Source organism: Triturus cristatus, chromosome 1_2 (assembly GCF_964204655.1).
Source record: "Triturus cristatus chromosome 1_2, aTriCri1.1, whole genome shotgun sequence".
NCBI lineage: Eukaryota > Metazoa > Chordata > Amphibia > Caudata > Salamandridae > Triturus > Triturus cristatus.
In genome coordinates, this window is record NC_140580.1 from 417431750 (window position 1) to 417444009 (window position 12260).

The 12260-nt window shown below is 43.3% G+C and overlaps 1 protein-coding gene across 1 annotated transcript in view; it reads right to left on the reverse strand.

The window, feature by feature from the left end:
* PCDH15 (protocadherin related 15) overlaps positions 1-12260 on the reverse strand; it is a 2378624-nt gene that overhangs the window by 1845537 nt on the left and 520827 nt on the right. The window lies entirely within an intron of this gene.

Below are 12260 nucleotides of genomic sequence, written 5' to 3' on the forward strand. Positions count from 1 at the left end.
GCATATCATATTTTTACATTTCTTTATTAAGACATAGTTTCTCTTTATACTAGGAAAACCTTAAACACATACAGTCATTGCCTCATTTTTTTGCAGTTTTCTGTATTAAAGTGCCATGCTGGTTTTCATACTTTATGGTGGGGAAAAAAAAGAAACAAAATTGGTTTTGATCTGTAGAATGCCCCCTGCTTCTGCTCAAAGCAGGGCTAAATATGACATAAGATAGCAGACTTCTAAATAATGTTCTTCGAAGAGAGATTGAAAAAATATATTCTTTCAATATTATTTTTGTCGGCAAACGTTTGCTAAACCATTTGCCGGGGTGTTTGTGGAGAAGAACATGTTCACATACACGGGGTTCCAGTGTATAAAGTTTCAATTCTATAATCTGGCTGGTCAGTGGCATGAGACATTTTTCTTGAAGAAAACCTGAAACAGTGACGTCAAACTCTATGGCAACAATACTAAAAATATCACTTTGTTGGAGCGCACTTACCAGCTTGCTTGGTTCACCCTGCAATCATATACCCTAAAAACTTTAAAAGTATTGAAGACTAAATACTCCTAACAGTTCGGAATCCAAACACGAGTGGCAACTGTGCACGATTTTAAGCCATCAAATACACAGAGGAGCAGATGTTTCATTTTAACATACAGCATTTAACCATGCAGATGTTTCTGCCTTGATCTGCACAGCTGAGAACAGTCCTGGCTAAAACAAAGGAGCTAGCGCCTAGAGGAAACAATTCAGCACTAGGTTTCCCGGGAGCCCCATATGTTGCTTCTCTGAGCACTGGCATTCACATAGCAGAAGGTGCCTATTCTCCAACCGCCTTTCAATGTACAGAGCAAAGGAGCCAGATACTTTGAACTGCTTTCTTATCTAGCTACCTTGCTAGCTAGTAGCTGTCCATCTGTTTCCCCAAGGTCATATTCTTTTGACCTTTCGTAGCATTATAACAATGGTTCAGAGACTGAAAGATACATCTGCATCTCAGTGGAATGAACGGGGCTATTGAGTGGCTACGCCTGCATGGATGAGCACCGCCATTCTTGGACTGATAGCATCGAAAGAAATGACTTCTTCTTTTGAGCACAAACCCTTTCAGGAAGGTTTTAGAGACCATGCTACACAGTAGCTGTCCTCTGGGAGTTGTGTGCAGATAAGCAACTGGCACATTAGCCTTTGAATCAGGATTCATTGTTTGAGTCCTGAGTAAATGTTGTATTTGCAACAATACAGACACACACACACACACACACACACACACATATATACATATATATATATATTTTTTTTTTAGCAGTTGCGGTTTTACTGGCGTGCTACCAGATCGCTGGTGGTGCACAGGATATAGCGCTACCGCTAGCGCTAGAAATGTAAGAAATATGTTTCCCAATCTATTATGATTAAGAAGCAGGCACTCGTCTTTGTGGGGATTCTCCCATTTATTGTCCTGATTCCATTAGACGCATAAACAACAGAGGGACGCGTTTCAGCAGTCTTGCTGCCTTTCTCGACCTAAAAAAATGCGCCATATTGGTGCTTCTTTTAAAGCTGACACTTTAACAATAAAAATAGACGATGCACTATGTAAAATAAACATTGGGTCTGCATCAGCATGTGGGAGAATTAACATTATTACGAGCACTGCATAACTCTAAAGTTTCCGAACAAGACACACTAGTGCAAATCATTAAAATTACTTTAAGCATGATTCACCAGCTGTGCTATTTAAAGTTACGCTCTTCAGTTCATTATTCTATCCCAAATCCCATCATGCTGTCTCATGCAAAACCCGGACTGGATTACTTACGAGTCCTTAACTTTATAAAAAACAAAGGCATCACAATAATGTCTTTAGTTTAAAACCAACAGTCACGCATTTCTGCCAGACCAAGCAGAATTCCTTGGAATGCAGTCGCCCACCGTTTTGACTCGTACATCTCTTCCCAAAACACATGTTTCCAAAGACAGGCTTTTCCCTCGCTCTGAAGCAGACCGCTTTAGAAATGTTAATATCCAAGTGCAGAGGAGAGGAGCTCCCGGTGGCGACTCTATACTATTCAGGATTCCCGTCAATGTGTCCATTGCGAACCATTGACAATCCGTGAGAGGGCGCCACGATACCACCGCTAATTCGGCCAGTGCCATTTGCGGTGCCCATCTCCATTACAGGGAAGGTTATACCTGGGTGAGGAAATGCTTCTCCACAGATGAGTTTCAGTCCCCGCCAAGGGAGGTTTAGCTCCCAGCGTTGGAACTTCCCCCTCCGCATACGCATTCTCCTCATCTCCATCACCGCATTCCTTGCATGGGGGCACGCCTGTCTCAATATTTTTTAGCAGTTGCGGTTTTACTGGCGTGCTGCCAGATCGCTGGTGGTGCACAGGATATAGCGCTACCGCTAGCGCTAGCGCTAGAAATGTAAGAAATATGTTTCCCAATCAATTATGATTAAGAAGCAGGCACTCGTGTATATATATATATATATATTCACTGAAAAAACCATAGGTTTCACACATGTTATAGTTAGCGGAAATTTTACTGATAAAAAACCAATGAAATTCCCCCGTTATAGTTAGTGCAGGCAACTATAACTCACGCGACCGCAATCCTCTGCTGATGCTAATACTGTATTTAGACACTTATTTACCCATGTCTTCTTCCATACATTTTTAGCTATACATATATTACAAATATTTTCTTTTCATAAAGACACATATGTCATCAGCAGAAGATTGCGGTCGCGTGAGTTATAGTTGCCTGCACTAACTATAACGGGGGAATTTCATTGGTTTTTTATCAGTAAAATTTCCGCTAACTATAACATGTGTGAAACCTATGGTTTTTTCAGTGAATTTGCAAGGTTTTTTAAATGCTAATTCCTAACTATAACGTGTGTGAAACCTATGGTTTTTTCAGTGAATTTGTACGTTTTTTTAAATGCTAAGTTACTTTACGCCATTCGTGGCGTGCGCGCCCACTTAAAGCAGTTTGTTCCGTGCGCGCACGGTGCGCTTCGCGCACCGTGCGCGCACAGTGAGCACGCGGTGCGCTTCACGCACCGCGCGCCCACTTTACGCAGTTAGTGCCGTGCACGCACGGTGGGCACGCGGTGCGCTACGCGCACCGCGTGCCCACGTTACACTATATGGGCAATGTATGCACGATGCGCTTCGCGCACCGTGCGCACATGGAGGACATATGATGCACTTCGTTTTTAAAGGTAATATTTTAATTTTTCGCAGTAGTTATAAGCCATGCACAAATGGTGCCCTTCGGGCACCATTTGCACACAGGGTGTAGAGAGTGTGGATAATTTTTTTTTTTAATATTTTTTTTTTTAATATTTTCGTTTTTTACTTATGTGATAAGCCATGCACAATTGGTGATCTTCGGTCACCAATTGCACACGGGGTGGGGTTAGTGTGGATATTTTATTTTTTAAAATATTTTTTTACCGTACGCGTACGGTAAGCGTAATCGGCTAAATTAGCGAAAAAATAAAAATTCAGTTTTTGGCCTTGGGGGATCTTTGGGGACTCCCTGTACATGGCTATGTGTGTGGGAGCTGTCAAAACAGCCCCTTTAAATGTTTTTGTGCTTTGTTTGTTAATCATCTCTCTCAGTGCGAGAGAGAAAATGGCGGCCGCCGCTTCCTGGTTTCGGCCGATTCGAATGTTTACTAAGATCTAAGAGCCAATCATAATCGAGCTCGCGCACGCCACCGTACGCGTACGGTAAGCGTACCGTAAGCGCACCGTAAGCTGGCTCAGATATATATATTGATTTAAAGGCTATTTTCTCAGAATCTACTGAACAGATTTACACCAAACCTACAAAAGGCACTTCCTTGACCTGAGGACTACCTCTCTGCCAAATTTCTAGTAATTCTGTTCAGCCGTTCGGGCTGTAGCCCTGTCTAAAGGTCCTATGGAAAAATGCATGGGAAAAACGCGTTTTGGGACCCCCCTTTTATCTCAGCCCCCGCTTGACGAATCCCCCCGAGACTTTCAGGGTAGGAGCGGAGCGTAGCGCCCCACCTATTTTGAAAAATTCGCGAGGATTCGTCGACCGGCGCCAAAGTTATTCAAAATAGAATGTTGCGGATTTCCTATGGAAACGTGGTCCTAACTATAACTACCTACTGGCGACCGCCAGTAGGTAATATATATATATATATATATATATATATATATATATATATATATATATATATATATATATATATATATATATATGTATATTTCCCTCGTCAAAAAACAATGAAATTCCCCCGTTATAGTTAGTTCAGACAACTATAACTCGCGTGCCCGCAATCCTGCTCATGACGTCACATATTACATCACTCATGACATGGTCAGTGGCATCACTCATGACATCACTGATGACATCATCCTTGTGATAGAGTGGCGGTCGTGCGAGTTATAGTTATCTGAATTAACTATAACGGGGGAATTTCATTGGTTTTTTACGGGGGAAATATCCACCAAACAATAACATGTGTGAAACCTATGGTTTTTTAAGTGAATTTGCAAGGTTTTTTAAATGCTAATTCCTAACTATAACGCATGTGAAACCTATGGTTTTTTCAGTGAATGTGTAAGTTTTTTTAAATGCTAAGTTATGTATGTATTATTTTTTTTTAATATATTTATTTTAGAATAAACTACTTATTAATTTTTATTTTTTCACCATGCGCGCACGGTGCGCGCACCCCCGCGATTTAAAAAAAAAAAAATTAAAATGTTTTTTTCTGCCTTCGGGGTCCTTCAGGGACCCCCTGACAAAGGCTAGGGGGTCAGGAACTCTCTACCCTGCCCCCTTTTCACGTTCGCCACCTTCCTTTTTCACTCTCGCACTGAAAACAAACAAAATGGCGGCTGACACTTCCTGATTTCGACCGATTCGAACGTTGACTAACATGTAACCACCAATCAGAATTACGCTCGCGCACGTTAGGGTGCTCGCACGGTGCGCGGCTATAGATATGTATATGCTTTTATCTGCAATTTTCTCAGGAACTACTGAACAGATTGACTCCATATATGCAAAAGGCACATGCCTGACCTGAGGACTACCTCTCTGCCAAATTTCAAGTAATTCTGTTCAGCCGTTCGGGCTGTACCTTCGACTAAAGGTCCTATGGACAAATGCATGGGGATAACGCGTTTTGGGACCCCCCTTTTTTCTGGGCCCCGCTTGACGAATCCCCCTGAGACTTTCAGGGAAGGAGCTGAGCGGAGCGCCCCATTACTTTTGAAAATTTCGCGAGGATTCGTCAACCGGCGCCAAAGTTATTCAAAATAGAATTTTCAGATTTCCTATGGAAACACGGTCCTAACTATAACTATCTACTGGCGACCGCCAGTAGATAATATATATATATACATATATATATATATATATATATATATATATATATATATATATATATATATATATATATATATATATATATATATATATATATATATATATGTATATATATATATATATATATATATATATATATATATATATAAATATCCATATGAAGCTGCTCAAACAGTGAAGTGCCACCACGACGTTCCTTTTTTTGCCAACTTTTATTCAGGAAGCTGCAGCAAAACCAAGCACCCTTCGTACAGCATTGTGTCTTTAAAGCCTGTTTTCCAAACGCGTTTCTGGAGTCATTCTCCCTTGATCACTGGCGGGCTTGTGGAGGAAGGACCAGCTGTGTTGCATTCTCTCTGAGCACTTGAATGAATAGTCCCGCCCTTTGTGGGCGTGTGCGCGCATTGCAATCTGGTTCCTGTGGTTTCAGGTAAGTGAAAACTGTAGTAGTAACCGCTGTCCCCCAAATTTCCTTCAATAAGTTACCTTTGGGTTGCTTGCACTTAGAAGCGCTGCTCTTGTTGCTTTTCTTGCGCTTCGCTGAACTGGCGACGTCGTTCCTTATGGTGCTTGAATTTGAAAGCAACCGGACCTACGCAGTCAGTAGTGGGGCAACTTCGTGGCCAAGAGCGGGCCACTATATATCCATATGAAGCTGCTCAAACAGTGAAGTGCCGCACACGACGTTCCTTTTTTTGCCAACTTTTATTCAGGAAGCTGCAGCAAAACCAAGCACCCTTCGTACAGCATTGTGCCTTTAAAGCCGTGTGTGGCACTTCACTGTTTGAGCAGCTTCATATGGATATATATATATATATATATATATATATATATATATATGTTTTTTTTTTTTCACAGCATGAGACTTGTCTTTAACAATCTACAAAAAGGCTTGTAGAAAATATGTCGGAAATTTTTAAATCAAAGTCTGAACGGTAGTATGTCATACAAACACTGTATTAAATTGTGCAATTTGTAAAATGTTTAAATTAATATTTATAATTGTATTTACCAAAACATCATTATATATATTGCAGCTAATATAATGAAGTTGATACCGTTGGAAATGAATATTGCATTATCCGTACATGCATAATTCCTTTTGTATGTGGGCACATAGTGTGCACATCCTCGCGCTATATTTACCACATATTTACCACATCCGTACATGCATAATTCCTTTTGTAAGTGGGCCCATAGTGTGCACATCCTCGCGCTATATTTACCACATCCCGCCTATTGTTGGTCGTTTGGTTTGAAATACTCTTCAGGTCATGTATAACCAACACATTTATGTCCCACCTCAACTTCATTATATTAGCTGTAGGCATTCTTTATCGGCTTTCACTTTGCCGATCTCTCGTAATTGTTTCCCCGTCCTAAGTCAGGCACAATACTGGGGACAAGATGGCGACTTCACGAGTAGTTTTGCGAGACTTCGCTACGTCATCCACGCTCATATACAGGAACTCTCCCCAGTATCGGTAATATGCAGGTGAGGAGAAGACTCGTCTATTTTGGCCTGCCCGCTGCTACATTCGGGTAAGTCCACACAGCATGTTCTCTGCACGGGCCCCTTGCTTGGCTCGGTTTTGGAAATAGTCGTGTGCATTAAGTTTATTTGACACCGCCAACTCCCTGATTCACTGGATTGAACCCTCTGCCTATCCTTAGCGATCGTTCCCGTTATGCTGCCACGGGTGGGACTAGTCTGTCATACAGGCTGGTTCCAATGGGGTGCACATGTTAATCGTAGGACACCAGGATAACATAGTTCACTCTATAGATCTGCACCCTTGTATTACCCCTTATTATGAACCGGTGTCTTCCTAGTAATTACTCAGAACTGGACACATCAGGGACCACCATCTATATTACGTATGCAGCCGGGTACACTCCTTACATCCAACTTCACTTTGGGACATGTCTTTCACGAACTATGTCTGAAGGTCAGAGATGTCCTTTCATCTGACATTTTGGCATTGTGACCGGTCTGAGCACCCTTCACGCTCACAGTGTTTTTAGAACGGGTAGTTTCACGCACCAGGTCCCTTATGTATAGCATGCCTGTTCTCTGGCGATGTCCTTGTTCTCTCCTGTTTTATTTTATTATAGTGGGACCGTTCCAGTGGTCCGGTTGCTTCTCCTTCATCTATGAAGCTTTGACCCTTCCCTTCTGAGGTAAGAACCAGTATATTTTACTCTCCTGTGGCATCTCAGGCCACTCGAGTCTATTGTTGCTTGAAAATTTTGTTAATTGTGGTTCGATTTGTATTAGCTTATGCTGTTTCTTTTATTTTTTGTCTCTCTAACTAATTTGTGATTGAGAGCAGGAACTCCTAGTCCTTTGGAGGGGTACCTTTGACCCCTCTATAATATGTTTGGACAATACTTCCTTGATCGAGCTGTTAATGGGTGGTCTTTTGTTTGTCCTCTCCATTTTGTCTCCATCTTTTTAGGCGGAGACTTCATACCTGGACCCTAGTTAGGGTTTAGTATTGCGTGTGGTTGACCCAGTGTACCCTTTGATAAGAATTGAGGTACATCTACCACCTGGAGGTCCCACGGTCCTGAAGAAGTGTTGCTCGATCTTGAGCACTCATGACACAAAACATGTTGACCCCTGTCAAGTATAGGCTACCCTGATACCTAGAATCACAAGAGTAGCCTCCCTGGTTTTACCTAGTCCCAGCCCTACATAACCTAATTAAAACCGTTTAGAGGCCAGGGTCTATTTTAGCTTTTTTGAGTCCCCGCACAATTTAGGAGTCACTGTCCTCCACAATTTCACATATGGTCTTCATATAACGGCGTTCTCAGATCAGAAGATCTCCGCTAAAGATGCCGCCAGGCCCGTTGGACATTGCAGCGCCGGTCCGACGAGGAGCACCCAATGATGACGCATGACACCCTAACGGGTGTGTGAGGGCAACAAGATCTGAAATTTAAATTTCCCTCCCAGAACAGATTTAACAGCTGACCAATAGCGATCCCTACTAACTCGGCCATTAAGAGGAACTGTTCTGTTTTGTTTTTTCCATCCCAGATTAGCAGTCTATAGCTAGATCTAGATTATCCATATGGCTCCTTGGCATCTGTTCTCCCTAATTAGCAGTTATAGCTATCTAGGCATCATTTACAACTAAAATGAGATTATGATACAACTGCTCAAAGAAATAATTTACAATGTTTATGACTCCGTTTTTCATGCATGGATCAAAAATGGGCCAGCAGCTTTCACAATCCCTGAAGATTTGTCATGATGGCTTATGTACAAGTGCCTCTTGAAATATTATTGGAACGGAAATGTCCTCTGCAGGGGCAATGTTTGGTGCTAGCGTCTCAGTATTCTAGCCTCATTCACAGAATTATGCCTTTCCATAGTAATCCAAGGCCCAGAATTTATTCTGGAACCTGGAAGGTCACACAAATAGCTCCCCCCCACTGCTGCTTAAGGGAACCTAGTGACAGGCAGCCTGGTGCAGAGTCCTCACATTGAATTAATACATCCTTTACCTTACACCCCAGCAAATTCTCGTGTCCTTTATTCCTCTTTCCCAACATGAAAACCGGATTACCCCTACCTAAATCTCTGACCATTTTGAAGGTTTCGAACATTTTTTTCTTTGCAGATCTCCACTTCTCTGAAAACCAAAAACCTGCCACTATGAACAGATTTACTCACATTTAAAATTCTAACTAATGGAATCATTAATGTGATAAAAGTCCATTTGTGACCATAACATACCAACGTTTTCAATTCTGTAAATCAGGACCGGTATATTGCTATTTGTGTACCTAGGTTACAATTGGGTATGCGAATACCTTTGAGAATTGTCCCTAAAAGACAATTGAGAGTTGAAGACACTGATATTCACTTCTGTTTTCTTGCGACAAAGGGTACTAGCTTGTAGGTGCGGTCTAGGAAATGTACATGCACAGGAAGTAGCGAATGGTTTTGGTGATGTTGTGACTGTATGTACAGGAAGGGGAATATATTTGAATTTATTTTGAAACGTTGGGTCTGTTTTATTTTTGTTAATTCTGTTTTTGTTGGAAATATTATTGAGGGCTGGGAAATCATCTCAGGATCCACTGCTGAAAAGACTATAGGTTATAACTTTTGTTTTCTATTTTCAACACTCAGATACGTCAGCAGCAAGTTAGCTTAGCCACTCCAATAACTATCCTGACATCTAATGAGCGTTAACGCCTACTTTATAGGGTGCAGAAACAGAGGCGTAACTAGAGTCAAATTCCGGGGGGGGTGGGCTAATAAAAAATTTCGGGGGGGGGGCTGATTCTCTAAGCAAAAGGCAGAGTGGAGCTGCAGGGGCTCTTAGACGGGGTGAAAACCATCAAAGCCTCATTTACAAGCAAAAGGTATTTTAAAGACCTGTGAAGTGCTCGGGTGCGGCTGTGTGGGTGCCCGGGAAGCTGTCTCATCTCGGGCTGCCACACACGACGGGGGTGGGGGGGCTGAAGCCCTTTGAGTCCAATGGGCGTTGCACGCCTGTGCAGAAAGAAATATGACAACATTCCAAGACAATAATTCCTCCCGGAGCCTTTCCGTACTATTAAGCATCCCATATGATGTACCGTATTTTTTTATTGTGTTGGGGAACTTCATCCCGTGACAGGTATAAACCCCAAGGCTTCCTTCCAGGATTTATGTATGAGTCAAATGTGTAGGTTTCTTATTTTTCAAGCTAACAAAGAGACCTTCATCAACGATATGCCGTAGCCATGCTGTATTAATCACCCTTTCATGCAGGGGAATTGTTTCAGAAACTGTATTGTGAAACACCATTCTCCGCTCTCGTGGCTGCCACTTCAGTGAATTACGGTAGCTGCTGGAGCTGTGCAGGCCGGGGTGCATGGCCTCAGCAGTACCTGATGGCATGAACAGTGATAACCATGGAAGATGGGAGCACAAAACCTATGCACTCCTTTTGTCTTGCTCTGTTGTCACCAAATGCGTTGCACCTGCCGTTTACATGGGAGAGCCGCGAGGCAGTGGTTAGGAAGCTTTGCCATCCCTGCTCCTGTTGCCTTCCAGCCTCTACACAAGTGACGTCATGAGCTATGGAAGGAGGGAAGAGTCAGTATATTCCTTCCACTAGCAACAGCGTTTGTCTTACATGCTCAAAGTTACAGGGGTCCGCTTCACGAGCCATTCCCTATGAACACTTGGGCCTTGCTGCAGACTTAGGTGTGAGTTACACCTAGTTACAGAGGTGTGATTCACAAAGCATTTTTTTTAGAGTATGTGACTTACTACCGGTGGCGGCTCACCAAAGGGGTGGTGCGGGGCGGGGAGGGGAAGGGTGGTTTGTAGTAAACTCCAGCTTTTTGCGGCGAAACGGAGTTAAGTAAATAAATAAATAAATAATTTAAAAAAAATTACATTGAGCATTACGAGTTGGCGTTACAGCACGCACAATGTAAATTGTTTTATTTATTCATTTATTTACTTAACTCCGTTTCACCGTATGCTGGAGTTTATTTCCCCCCCACCCTGCCCCTCCCCCGCCCCACCCTACCGCCCCGCAGCACTCCATCAGTGAGCTGCCACTAGGGTGACCAACCGTGCGTAAATTTCAAGGACAGTCCGTAATTTCGGCCGTCTGTCCGTTGTCCGTGAAGGATTCTTTAACGGACGCCATTTGTCCGTAATTTTAACCGGGCACCGGTCGCACAACCCTAAAGCCAGCACAGCTTCTACCCACCTCCCTTCTTGACTCCGATGCTGTTGAGGTCGGGTTAACAGACTCCGATGCATTACCAAAGCTCAGATACCCAGCAGCATTGGAGAGGCATAGTGGGATGGCAACCCACGCACCTTCCGCCCTTGATTAGCTGTTAAGAGGTGCTTGACGGTGACTGAGAGGGAGGGGCTGTAGCTTCAGGAGCAGGGGCATCTATTCAGATGCAAACAGCCCTAAATGGGTCATGTCTCTGCAATTTATACGGGCCTCACACATTCCCTTTCTGCCCAGGGCCCCAAACATCATAGAACTGGCCCTGATTACACCAAGGCAGCACGTGGTTCTCTTCACTGAGCTTAATTACTGTCACTAAATTGTAAGCAAAGCTCGGTTCTTCAAACATGCAGTCTATAATGTAATAAAATTAAGAAATGGCACAAACTCACCCACACTGATTAACGAAGTATGGAGGACAATCAGTTAAATCCGTTCTCTTGGAGTATCTCCTTTAAGTACTGTACATCACACTGGGGGATGGCAAAACTAACATTTTGGAAAGAGAGCCTGTCTTCTCGTTGTCTTGCCCAGGAGGGGGTGAGGAGCCCTACCCCACCCTGGAAGAGACCAAGATGATACTAGAATACTGCATGCCCACCCTGGTGGATCCTGTTCCCCCTCCTGTGATGGCTCCTGCCCCTCCCCCCAGTGATGGCTCCTGCCCCCCCATGTGATGGCTCCTGTCCCCCCGCCTGTGATGGCTCCTGCCTCCCCCCCGTGATGGCTCCTGACCCCCCCCCCCCTGTGGTGGATCCTGTCCCAGTCCTGGAAGGGATCCTGCAGCGAGGGTGGAGTTCTTGATGGGCCTCTTCTCAAAAATGCTCAGCTCAAAATTAATATGAAAAGGTGGGCGCGTGATTAAGTGAAGGGATGGGTGGATGGCTGGATGAATTAGTGAAAGGGTGAATGGATGAATGAAAGATTGAATAGATGGATAATGAGAGAGGATGGATGGAATGATGAGTGAGTGGAAGGATGGATGAGAGAAAAGGTAAATAGCTGGATGTATGGGTGGAAGGGTAGCTGGATGGGTAAAAAGGTGGATGGATGAGTGAAAGGATGGATGAGTGAAAAGGTGGATGATGAGTGAGTGGGTGGATGAATGAGTGAAATGA